Consider the following 13472-nt stretch of genomic DNA (forward strand, 5'->3'; position numbering starts at 1 on the left):
CAAAAACCGATAGGAGACCAGGAGCGGAACGGAACGGAGCCACGACTTGCGGCGCTGCTGAAATTCCCCCTCTCTCGTTTTGATTCTTGGAATATCTGTTGTGGCAGAAGTAGTGCATTCTCGTCTTCTTCTGCGTCCTTTTTTTTTTTTTTTTTTTTTTCTTTCGTTGCTGTTGTTGTTGCTAATGATGTTTTTATTTATTTATTTATTTATTTATTTATTTATTTATTTATTTATTCACTGTCATTATTGTTTCCTCCCCTATCTTTAAGAAGCTAATAAGCCATCTGAGAATTACAAATGTTGAACAGCGAGGGATTTTACTTTCGTTTCGTTTCGTTTCGTTTCGTCTTGTTTCGTTTCGTTATTTATTTGTTGAACTGAATTTTTAGAATATAATATTTGCTGCAATAACTGAGTGAAATTTTATTTGACCTTCGAGAGGTTCTCATAGTTAACTTAACTTAACTTTTTTAATTTAATCTGATTATTTTCATTTCTTAATCGTGTATATCCAATGATGACCTATTACACTCGAAAAGTGAGAACGCATTGAATGTTTGAAAACGGGATGGAGGTGTAAGTGTGAAGGTTTGGTGAAGTTTGTGGCAGTGCGAATGGTACAAGTTTGAATAAGGGAGGCCCATACTCCCCTTGTACACGGTGACCCTGAGTTTAAGGGGGAGTTCGCTGGGCAATGCCGATGTCGAATGTGAAGCCTAGAAACGCTTCCTAGCCCATGACGACAACCAAGGGAACAGCGCGATTCACCGGCACTCACCGGCTGCTGCCAGCACAAGGCAAATCAGCCCGCCTGACTTTACAACCGGCTGCTTCCCAGTCAGGTTGTAGAAGAAAAGAAATTCTTCTTCTTTCGAGCTCTTCTTCCTTCACTTGCGTGCAGAGGTGTATATGTAAGCAGGAAGCGGAATCGGCTTTTTTCAGCCCCGTTCTCGCTCACGGCATCGTTTGGCCTGCCCCTGCTCTGTCCTTCGCTGATATTCCTGGGACCGTCTTCTGACCCGTGACACCAGCTTCCTTCATCACAGCTTATCTTGCTGTTTGGTGTTTACTCCTGCCTCCTCCTGAGTCCGGCCTGCTGCCTTGCTTACCTTGCCGTCTGGCGGGATACTGGCAACTCCATCCCTCCTCTCGCTGTACGATTCTTGATGCGATCCTTCGTCGATATTGGGGTGTGGTTGGGGTGAGAAGGAGATCCGGAGCTGATTTTCAGCATGTGGTGTCGAACCTGGTCTCCGGATGGTCAATGTGATTCTGCGGTCCGGGGTCGATGTAGAGCGTCAGACTGGCTCGAGTGCAAAGCACATGCGATGGATGCTAGCATTTACGCTTCCTTGTAATTTTTTTAGCGTCAAGGTGGACGGTAATGTGCCGAAGCCGTAACGGAAAAACACCTCCAATCTAGAAATTATGGAATAAGTCGTGCCTTCTCCACTTCTTGCAGTTCTCGGCTTTCCTCGCCAGGCCCAGGCAGCTTGGAGTGGTTCGTGAACCCCTGGCCGAGAATCTCAAATAAACACCAAGTAGTGTGTTCTTGCCGAACGCGTGGTTGCTGTCAGTCATTTGGTGAACATTTCTCTTTGCTTCACTCTGAAGTCTCATGAATTGCAGTTTAGTAGAAAGAGACAAGCAGCTTGTTCACTTTCCTCAGGCTTTTGACAACGGTGACCGAGTGTGCTTGCGGTTCTAACTTTCACTAGCGCCGGTAGCTGCTGAGCATCAAAGGATTATCAGCTAGCCCAGCGCCGTCGATACCTGCTTCATTCTTTATCGCTTCTCCTTTTCTGCCGTCACAACTGAACGATTATTGCGAGTAGAATTTGACTACAGTTTTTCCTTCTATGCAACTTGCCTTCCCATGTTATTTGGCTAATTCTTGGGCTATTTCTCTTGCGATCTTGTCTGTAGTGCAGGTATTATTGCGACGAGTTCAGTATTCTTGTGACGGTTTCCATGTTACCTCATGTGATCTGCTTGGTCATCTCATCGTGGCTAGCTTCTCCACAATTTCTCACCCTCGTTGGGATCAGAAGAGAGAGAGCACAGCCCGATGTCCAATGTTCAGGTCGAATGGGCTGTGCTCTCTCTCTTCTTGCTCCAACTTGGGTGCTACACGCATCTAGGGTACCCGAAATACTGCTGGTTCAATTCAAGCCTTGGGCGGCGAGGCAAGGAACTCTATTGTCACAATATGGTATAACACTCCGGCTTAGAACATCAATTCAGCCGTACTACACCCAAGCCGGGATTCGAAGAGAGAGAGCACAGCCCGTAACTTTCACTAAAGACCACTTATTGTGGTTCATTGGAGATTTGATGTCGGGCTGTGCTCTCTCTTTTCCAGTCCCTACTCGGATGTGTCGCCATCACGGATGATGAAATATGGCAACAGATGACTATTTTCTGAGTCATATTTCAACTTAGCATTGAAGATCGACGACCGGCTAGTTCCTCCTGAGACAAGTAACTTCGGGAGACTCTATGTCGCAGCTGCCTCGCACATCTAAATAGTTGAAAAGACTTCGTCAGTCGTCCGCATTAGCTGCGGTTTTAGTGACTGGATAACGACAATGAGCATTCTGCCGTTTTGCGGAGCCCGTCTAACTATGCCGTCCACGTACAACACTTTTGTTTTGCTCAATACTCGTCTACCTTACACGACGAGACGCCGCCAGGTTTTTGAAGTATATTTTTGATGCTGTGCATTTCTTCTGTAGAATGGCAACACAGGTGTTCAGAGATCCTGATTTCTCTGATACACTTAAGTGCTACCCCAAGGGTCTTTTTGCGTGCAGAGACCGTGTTGTGCTCGTGAAAAGTAGATTCAACGGTACTGGTAGATGTCGCCCTCTCAACCATACACACATTATGGACGTAGGTTTCCTTTCTATGTGTTTGACTTCCAACCTACAGTGTATTTCGCGAAGCGCTCTAACCTCCCTAGAGTAGGTACTTATTCATAGACATCGAAACCAAGCTGAATGTGCGAACTGTGCTGTGCAATCGTTTGTGGTGGTGCTGACGCTCAAGCACACCAGTTGACGAACTTAAAATGCTCTTGATAGTAGTGCCTTTCTTGAGACCTAATGTCTGTTGTAATAAGCGTCTACATGCAGTTTCTCATTGTCCGACATGTGCACCCTTAGAGTGACAAATGTTGGGCTGAAAGGATAAGTACTGTCTGTGGTGTGGAGCTTCACTGATTAAGCTTGGCAAGTGCTTCTGTTGCCTCCAATGAAGTTACTACTGGTGTGTCTGGCTCAATAGGGTACAGCCTGTTGAGCCACTCTACTTTGCGTACATGGCTTGAGTCTGTTCACAGACAAGTTTGTCTAGCACTTGATACTTAAGATGACTTAATGTAAGGTAAGAACAAGAAGGTACGTCGAGATCGAAAATTGCATTTGATGCCAGTGTGATGCAACTATTAGTTTGATGTGTTGATTTTATGTGACGATACCATATGACATCGAAATATTCATGATCAGTGGGTACAACTACTTGGCTGTGGTAAAACTTGCAGGATGGATCTTATTTAGGCTAGAACCCTCCCATGCAATCCTGAGTGTTCACTGTACACATTTGTGTTTGGATTTTCCATTGTACTGTAGTACATCAGTTTTTAGGCTAAGGCTCGATGCTGACCCCTTTATCTTTTGTGGCACTCATGCAGAAAATGTTTGAACAGTCGTCAGACGACAGACTTGTTTTCTTCTCACATAGCGCTTTGGAACTTAAGTCGTGTGGTGAAAGGTGTGCACAAGGATACGTAGGTCATTAACCACGTAAATTTCTTCAGGCAGAAGCGTACGCTTACTTAGACTTAACGAGGTTTGTGTTTTCGTTTTATCTCTATGTTTCATCAAGACTTCGATGATGCTAACATCGAATATTATTCTCGATGGCATGAACGTGTTACTCAAATCGAGTCATGCTTTAGTATAGGAATTGACTGTGTCCTCTTCAAAATCGTTGTGAATTTGGAGCCAGGACTCCCCAAGTAATGAACATGTTGCAGGCAGTGGCTTCTTGCCTGTAATGTGGAGTGGAGGCCGCACATCTCTTCATCAGAATGGGCTAGGAGCACCCTCAATTTTACTGCAATATGGTTGGTTTTGCTTGGCAACTGACTGCAAAAGTTTTGTTTGACTGCTTTTGCTGGATCTTCTATCATCATTTGATGCTTGTTGATTAAGTACTCTGATTTAGCTGCTACATTTATTGCCTTCAGAGGGCTACACGGAATTGCTATGTTATCATATGCTAGTTGTATCTTTACTTAATGAGTGCCCCAAGTTGTTTGCAGGCTCAGGTTTCCAGCTGAGAATACAATGCAGCTTACAGTATACAGCAGAATTTGTGGTGTGGTACAGGAGTGTACACAGCGAGAAGTACTTATGAAAATGAAGGCTTCCCAGCAGAGTGATACTTTTTTCTCCGCCAAAGCCAGACGAATTCGTAAGTAACGGTACTATTTAACGGTATGTATTTAACGGTACTATTTAACGGTATCTTCTTTAGCAAGCTCTTAAAAAAGTTCTAAATTCTCATGAATAATCTGGACTCTTCTATTATAATCCTTGACCATGTGAAGTCCAAGTTGAGGTTAGGACTGTCGGCGATTGTCCTGATCATGCATAATTGCCATGCATGCGAATCATTGGTTGCTTCTACAGATTTGTTGAAAAAGTTGAACTATACTGAAGGTACCTTGAGTCCAATATCCACATTAGACAATGTCTATAGCCCGTAAATCTGTGAACATGTGGCCTTTATTTAGTATGATATTCTGGAGGCCGTCGAAATTGTTACTGCAACTTAGTTCTTTTCCTAGTATGATGTGCTTGGTTGTAATTTATCAGGAATGCGATTTCGCTATTGGGTAGCGTCCGTGGCGAAATAGTTCTGAATGAGCATGCAAATTGAGCCTGTTCAAAGCAGTCAAGATAAACGAAAGATGCTGGGCAGAAGTATATTGTCCAACCAACTTATCAGTTTCACTAGAAGACAGCTCAGTGTGAATTGTGTTCTCGAAACGTAAGGTCTTGAGAATTTGATAAGATATATATTTCCCACACTGTCCAGCATACAATCATATTATTAAAGAATAGCTAGTAGTAGTAGCAGTACCACGACATGAACTTGAAGATGACTTTTTAAAGAGTTTTATCCTTTTTGTGGCAGATAATAATCTTTGTGACGTTTCTTGGTGGAGCTTGTCTCTTCTTAAATTGAGGCAACTATAATAATCTTGGACAATAAGCCATTGTCTTTCCGTATTATCCTGTTCCGGTTATTGCAATATTGTCCAGCATCACACCTTATTCTCTTGGCGTGTCGAAGGTTATTGGTTGACATTCTCGTTGATCGGGTTTGTAGGGCTTCCGTGTGAAGAAACCCTCTGACGTCCCTAGTGTCGTGTTTTAATTCCCATATGCTACATGCACTCATCATTTAACAATTTTAAATTTCGACTTTGAACTTGATTCTTGCAGATCACCAAGGTATTTGATTGGGTGTTTGCAACTGCTTGGACGATTACCCCAGATGTACGAGCTGTTATATTGAGTATCCAGAACAATGCAGTATACAACTTTGGTAGGTTTGAGATCGCACGGAGTGTAGTGAATATAAAGGTTAATTTTGCTTTATGAATGAGTTCTCAGTATAGAAATAGCTGTACCGTGATCGTAGCTCCGACGTTTGAGCCTTGTTTACCTCATTAACGAGCGAATGATTTACTCAGGCAATCCACTCGCCTCAAGAGACAGTGCAATAGACGCACCGTTTTTTTTATACAGACGAGAATTATCATCTGGCTCTGCTCCTCATTGCATGGAATTCTTGCATGAGTGATTGTGTGATCCGCAGCGAACTTCTTTACCTCTGGAACCTAAGTTTGTCCAAGGTTCTGTACTCACTGCCTAGAGTATTTTGGGGAATAACCTTGATTTCAGAGCAATATCTGCGTATCGTCTCTTTCCTGCGATCGTAACCGCAGTTTATGCATAAATCCAGCCTCCTTTCAGCTGGATTTGACTCGATCTGGGACAAGTGCAAGTGCCACTCATTAGTCATCAATAGCATGGCCGTAGTAATAGCAAGTACTCGATATTCTTCGTATTGACCAAACAGTGGAATTTCTCTGACGCTGTATCGCCGCGACACTGGCTTGAGCTCGACTTGTATGGGTTGTGATGGCAGAGAAATCAATGCGACGCGTTGCACGCCGAGGTGCGTGTAGACCTTAAACGATTGGACGGCCGCCGAGTAAACTTATGAATCCCTGTCAAAATCCCAACCATCTCAAGCGTTGATTCCTTCGGCTCGGATTCAGTTGCTGACTCCTCCATTTCTTTCAGTTGGAGATGATCCAGAAAAACCCATGTTCATCTATTGCGGACGTCATGTTAAATTTAAACAAGTCCTGCAGTCCTGCGAATTTTAGCGACTGTTTTGTACTCGTCATATATACCTGCTCCATAGTCTGTTGTAGCGTTAGACAACAAGTGATGGTGATGTGATACACATTAAGCTGGTAGACTGGCTCTTCATAGAATACATGTCACAACGAATATGATATGGAAGGCCCCCCTTCCATGTGTTCATCGTTGGGTGAAGAGAGCGCTACAAGACAAGATGCAAACAAGCAATGACTCAGCTCCCACTACTGATCATTGATGAGTTACAGTAGGGTATCCATCTTACCTGTAGCGGTCTTCCTCAGCAGGTTCATTTGTGGGTTTTGCACTAACTTTAGTTGCAGTTCTGGATTGGATGGTGCAAATTAAAGTGGGTTTTCACTTATCGGCATCGGTGACCTGCGAAACTTCAGCACCATCTAGATACTCTGCATGAAAGGATGCCGTTAGTGTCAGCCGTAGTGATGTAATACAGCTTTTCTGAAGTTACCTGATTCTCGTCTGCACCTCGCGCTACCTGTCAGATCAGGTACTGCATCAGAAGTTGAGCCTGAAGCTGAATGTCCAAGCTTGCTTTGGAAACAAGCAGGCATTCAGCGCTTGCACTATGTAATTGTGTAGTCAACCTGGTTAGGCCAGAAAAGAGGATAAATTGAATAAGCAAGTACACAAAGAGAATGTTATATAATGACACCTCTCCATGCTTTGAGGGCCATTCCTCAATGGTGGAGTACACCTGTGATCTGTTGCTCTGCCTCGCAGTGATATCTGCTTTCTATTTATGAAAGTTTGCCGTTTAGAATGTCATAAAATTCCTGTCTCAATTTATGTATTTTATGTTTTACACAAATAAGGTATACTTGCTGTAATGGTACAACTGTGACAGTGTCCAAAACCCTAAAACTTATTTAAGGATGGAAGCATATGCTTGTGTAGTGGGTTCCTCATCTTTTTAGATTGATTATTGCTCTCCATACACTAATCACAATTCTTTGATTTCAAATCATCCAATTTACTGTACTTTTTTCTTTTCTTTTTGACAATCAGACATATAATTATAAGTATATTTATATTTATTGACATTGTTCTATGTTTGGTTGATGCTAAAATATTATCTTAATGAAGGTGTTGAACTAATCTCTGTCTAGTTTTTTCAAAATATGACATCATGGGGGCTCTTAAGGACCACCAGTATGAAATTCAATGCAATTTTTTTGTACGATAACCAACCAAATAAAAATACTAACCTTGAACAATCAATTTTTAATTGATCATTTGAAAGCTTTGGGTCACTTTTCTACCAAATCTGTTGATATTTGTTGACTGTTTAGTGATAGATGGTGCCGATTTAACTATAAGTAATAAATTGTTTTTTCCCTTCTCAGTGTTAACACAACCATCCAAAGTCTCCATGCTTGTTGTTGTTGACAAATATTGAACTTTATTTTTTTTGGATTCTGCATGAGTTAGCCCTGTGAAAAATAAAAAATTAATTTACTCCCAAATACTTTAAAAAAAAAAAAAAAAAAAAAAGAAGAAGAAGAAGAAGAAGAAAATGATAGTAACGTTTCATGTAAAATATGAGTTATTGATGAGCAAGTTCCATTACATCTCATCCATGTGAGAATGCCTATCTCTGATGTCATTGAGCACAAGAAAAAACTGTCAGTTGGTGTGTAAGGCTCCCATTGTCCATTGTGCTGCCCCTAGACCCCACCACCAAAGTGTAGTTTTGTGATATAGTTGATCAGGAACAACTCAAAGCATGTCATCCTAAAGTTTAGATTGCAACAATATCGTTTTTGAGATTGATGAAGGTTGCAGGCTCTGATATCTCTGCTTGTTATAAATTAGGTGTTTCCATTATACGGCAGTGCTCATGTGATGAATGCTGCAGCGAATCCCACTCTTTCTTTATAATAATAAATAAAAAGCACTTGGAATATCCAGTTCATTTCACAATATAAGATTACAATCTATATTCAATGATTAGTAATTAATTAAGAAAATTTAACGGGATGGTTAATATATATTAGTTAAGATAAGATAATAATAGCAGAACCCCATGCATTTCAGGACCTTCTTTTTGTATCAACACGTTATATTAAATCATGTTATTATTACACTCCAAAAAACTCAAAGATGCAGGATATTTCACACCAATCTCCCCTAATTTTTTTGGCATCCAATTTGATGCTTTCCTATTGGTTTAACTTCAAACAACCAAAAATATCTAAATATTCTCTCCTATTTTTCCCCTGCTCCCGCTGAAACAGAATGATATATTTTTGGAACTTTCAAGTGGTTTGATTAGAAATTGGACCAATGAGAGAGGACACGGTTAGAATAACCCTGAAAGTAGGAAGCATTAATGGTGGCTATAATCAAGCTTATTTACTTTTTGTCAATTTGAAAGGGGTCCCAAACAAAGATAGTTATGAGTAATTATCATTTGTTACTTATTGTTTGACACATCTCGAGTATACTTGTTGCATAAATTTAAAAGAGAAGATACAGATCAGGATTGGGACTGGGCTTATGATGGAGCTCCAAGATTACCAATGAGATAGAGAGGCACTGTGATTGTAAGTGAAGACATATCTTTATTGTCCATACCAAAGTAGGAAGTGACCAACAATTGGAGACATGGATTAGGTTTAGGGTTAGGATGACACCACTACATGGCTTCCAACAACAATGCCAATGCAATCCAATTAGGCACAAGGGTGACATATACTAAGACACAAGGGATAATATACAACAACCACAAGGACAAGAATATAGTAGATGCTATTGTATTGTAATACAAAAATGTGGTGAAAGATAAAAGTATAGATTCTATTACAGAAGAACTTAATAGAATGATACAGTACCAAAACATTGTTAAAATCTAGGGAGGTAATAAAAGATTTTAGTATTAATATATATATATATATATATATATATATTTTCTCTCTCTCTCTTTATATATATATATATATATATATATTTATAAAATAGTTTTCTACTTATTTTGAATAACTATAAATAAAGTAAAAAGTAAATTAAAAAAAATAGACATCTTTAGGAGAAATTTGGATTTTTGAGATCTTAAAAAATTTTATTGATTTAATTTAAACAAAATTTTGTAAAAGCATAATAGGCTTGGATATCTATACTTTTGTATCGTCTTGGAGAGCAGCTAAATGATTCAATAAGGAATAATTGTTGCTCTAAGATCAACATCTAAGTTTGAGAAAGATAACAATCAATACTTAAGTATATTAGGAGCTTTTTTCTTATATTGGTAGGTTACATTTTATTCAAACTTTGTGTATTTATTGTTGGCTTGAAGATTAAAATATGAATAAAGGTTAGTAAATATCAAAAATTTAATTAATAAATATTAGGATTCTAAAACAACTATAAAAGTTTGATTATAATTTATTTAAGGTTTTTTTGGAGGTACATTAAGTTTTGGTTAAGATTTACTTATAAATTATTTATGATTTATTTATGATTTTATTTTTCTTATTTTTAGTATTAAATTAGGATTTATTTAGTATTTTTATAAAATTTATTATATTTTTAAAGACATATTTTTATTTTTTTATTATTTAAAAAATATTAGATTTATTAAGAATTAATTAAGATTTGATTATGATTGCTGTTTAGTTAGAATTTATTTAGGATTCTATTAGAAATGTTAAATCTTTTATTGCAATTTTAAATTTACCTTCTATAGCTAATTGCTTGGTACTTTTTCAAATAAGTTAATACAATATATGGAAATATGGAATTGAAGTTGTTCTTTGCAATGAACATTTGCATTGATTTTTTTTATTCTTCAACTTTCTTTAATTGTGCTTTCATTGTTGTATGAAACTTTACAAATAATTTATTAAATCTTTCATTATAAAATCATCAAATTTTAAGAATTATAATATCAAGTTATGGATGATAATTATAATTAGCATAAAATACTAATTATAAAATGAAAGAATGTATTATATTATTGTAGAAATATTTTACTAATGATAGAAAAAATTATCCAATTATCTTATTTCATGGATATATATCTATTATACTTGTTACTTAGGTAATATGAATGAGTAGAATTAGATAAAAATAGATTAATTTCATACTATCTTTTACAAAAGCTTCTTAGAAGCTTTTTAGATGCTCTTTGATTTTACATATGTTTGTAGTTGATTGATAGCTTAGAAACTTAATTAAAAAGCTACTCATGTGCCACCCACATGTGTTAGTAGCTTGTAGAACAAGCTAACTATGTGGCATCCATAAAACTTACCTTGTAAGTTAAGATATGTGTCATGTAAAGTTAATATGTTTTTGTAGATACTATAAAATGTTGCCATCTAGATCTTATATAGATAGTATATATAGACGCAAGAGTGAAGCCTTCTTCACTCTTGTCAACTCCTTTCTTATTTCTAGTCTAGTTTCAAGAATCTTTAGTTTCTTTGTCTTTTGATAATAGCCATTCTAGTTTCTTTTTAATATACTTACTTTTTAATTTTTAATTTTTAATGAAATATAAGCGTATTAGAAGTTGTAGATTATCTTCTTCTAAACTAATATTTTTCTTAGTATTTTTTTTGTTCTCAAGTCCTCTTTTTTGCTCGTCTTAAGCAATATATATATATTTTCTTTCTTCTAAGTGTTATCATGGCAAAGCTTCTTAAAATAAAGAGTGCAATGGCACAAATACAACAACAATTGAAAGAGTTGATACTTATAATGCATCAACTCAATTTATAGGTACCAAAAACAAGAGAAATGATAGGAAGTGAAGATATAGACATGATTGGAGCTGCTTCAACATCTATACCAAATCACATCTTTTTTCTTATAGTAAAACACCCTTCTAGTATTAGAGAATCCAAATTTTTCTTATTTGAGAAGTTTAATGGCATAAGATTTAAATTTCAAGGATTTATCAACCAAGTACAACTTATAATTGAACTTCATCTTCAAAGCTATCCAACCCTTAGATCACAAGTTAGATTCATTGATACACTTTTTTCAAGTTTGATATTATCATGGTTTACAACTTTTCTTGAACAATGAGATCTAATATTAGATAATCTAAAGGCTTTTTTGGTAGAATTTTGATTTATGCATGGAAAACATGATGCAATTTAGATTGCAATTAATAGGATCCATATCTTGCGACAAAGCAATCAATTAGTGATATCATATATTTTACAATTTTAAAAACTAGCAATTGATATCAAGTAGAATGATGCTGCCTTTATCAATAAATTTTTCTACATATTACAATATGAAGTAAAGAAATTGATGCTCAACTTATCTGATCTTTAGACATTGAGTTAATCAATTGATTTTGCTATGAGATCTGACAATTGACTTTTTGAGTTTTAATCTGAGAATTGTGCAAGAGAACCTCTATGCTTTTACAATTCAATGACAGCACCAACAACTTCTCAATCTAAATATTTTGAAGTAAAAGTCATGCAAATTAATGTGATACATTTTAAACCTCTTACTGAATAAGAAAAGGCTCATTGTTGTCAAGAAGGATTATGTTTATATTGTAAAAAAACTAAGTATAGTGCTTAACATTGTCCAAAAAAACAATACAATTACAAAATAAAGAATACAACTGTCATGATGAGAAAATGTTGAAAAATAAATTTGTCTAGGTATAATAAGAATCATGCAACTGAAATCTTATACAAATAAAGGTCCTATCCTCTCCTCAAAATCTTCTCCTTGTTTTATGATAGATGTGCATTTAAGACCTAATAATCACAAAGCCTCTACTTTAATAGATTCAAGAGTATCAACTTATTTCTTAGATAAAGAATTTGTTAAAATCATAGAATACCATTAGTACAAAAAATTAAATCCGTACATATAGAAATCATAAATGGCCGTCCATTATCTTTTGGAGATATTACTCATAAAATACTTCTTATAAATATAGCAATAAATGGTTATAATAGTTGCATAATTTTTAATATAATTAGATTTTCCTCTAATTCGGCCATTTTAGGTTTATTGTAGCTAAAAAAGTATAATCCTCTGATAGATTGGATTTCTCATAAACTTGATATTTCTCAAAGCATTATTAAGAGTTTTATAGAAAGCCATTAATCTAGTATAGCCAAAGCCATACTTGTAGGCTTAAAAGCTTTTTTGCATACTATAAAAGAAGGATCACCTTTTAGTAGTTCAAGTAAATAGATAGGATACTCCAAGACATAACATGATTTATTAATTCAAAATATTTGTGAAATCAAAAGACTAATAAAAATTTGAATAATTAAAAATTTAAGGTATTTTTTTATTATTATTAAAATCATTTTTGTCGTACTTTAAAAGATCAAGTGTTTTCTTTGATTATTAACTTTTATAAAAATATAATAATAATAAATAATTTTTATTAGATTTAAAAATTTTAGAATTTCAAAAAATAATTGAATATAAATAAGATATATATATATATATATATATATATAGAGAGAGAGAGAGAGAGAGAGAGAGAGAGATATCAATCAAATTTATATAAGAATTATTAGTTTTATAAAAAAAAACAAAAAACAAAAAACAAAAAAGAATCATAAGAACCAATATCATAAATATAAAAAAATAGTCTAATAATATCAAATTATCAAAGATATTAAATTTTTATTAAATTTTTTCTAAATTTAAATAAATATATCTACAAAAATTTATAATTTTTGTCTTTTTCTTTCAACTTATTATTGATTACTATTCTAGTTCCTTGCTAGGTAGTTGGTTAGTTAATTTTTTACTTGAGTCTTAATCACTTGCTATATTTTTCATTGCTTTGATGACAAAGTGCTCTAAGAATATTGCTTTGGGATACAACAACCAATATGTGATGTCCAAACATTTAAAATCAAATCTATGTTTTTGAGTTGTGACATAAAGAATATATTTGGTTTTATTTTTTATATGGAATAAATTTGGATTTTTTACTTTGACAAGACCATCTTAATTGGATGCGGTTTGAAATTATTTATAATTGATATATAGGTC

At 35.6% G+C, this 13472-nt stretch overlaps 2 long non-coding RNA genes across 12 annotated transcripts; one reads left to right on the top strand and one right to left on the bottom strand.

Annotated features, from left to right (window-relative positions):
• The first annotated feature begins 216 nt into the window (after positions 1–216).
• LOC149987314 (uncharacterized) lies at positions 217–5835 on the top strand. Of its 11 annotated transcripts, XR_016499092.1 has the most exons (6): positions 222–3401; positions 3695–3852; positions 4012–4129; positions 4328–4479; positions 4884–5058; positions 5206–5835. It is a non-coding gene; the product is annotated as an uncharacterized LOC149987314 (long non-coding RNA). The 11 variants fall into 11 exon arrangements; XR_016499089.1 differs by having other exon boundaries at positions 4884–5835; XR_016499091.1 differs by having other exon boundaries at positions 222–1157; positions 4040–4129; positions 4884–5835.
• A 94-nt stretch (positions 5836–5929) lies between these two features.
• LOC141044555 (uncharacterized) lies at positions 5930–7678 on the bottom strand. Its single transcript, XR_012216132.2, has 4 exons — positions 6961–7678; positions 6730–6871; positions 6268–6496; positions 5930–6066 (listed from the first exon to the last, which is right to left on the bottom strand). It is a non-coding gene; the product is annotated as an uncharacterized LOC141044555 (long non-coding RNA).
• Between the last annotated feature and the right edge of the window lie 5794 nt (positions 7679–13472).

Source organism: Physcomitrium patens, chromosome 20 (assembly GCF_059467195.1).
Source record: "Physcomitrium patens ecotype Gransden chromosome 20, ASM5946719v1, whole genome shotgun sequence".
NCBI classification, from domain to species: Eukaryota; Viridiplantae; Streptophyta; class Bryopsida; order Funariales; family Funariaceae; genus Physcomitrium; species Physcomitrium patens.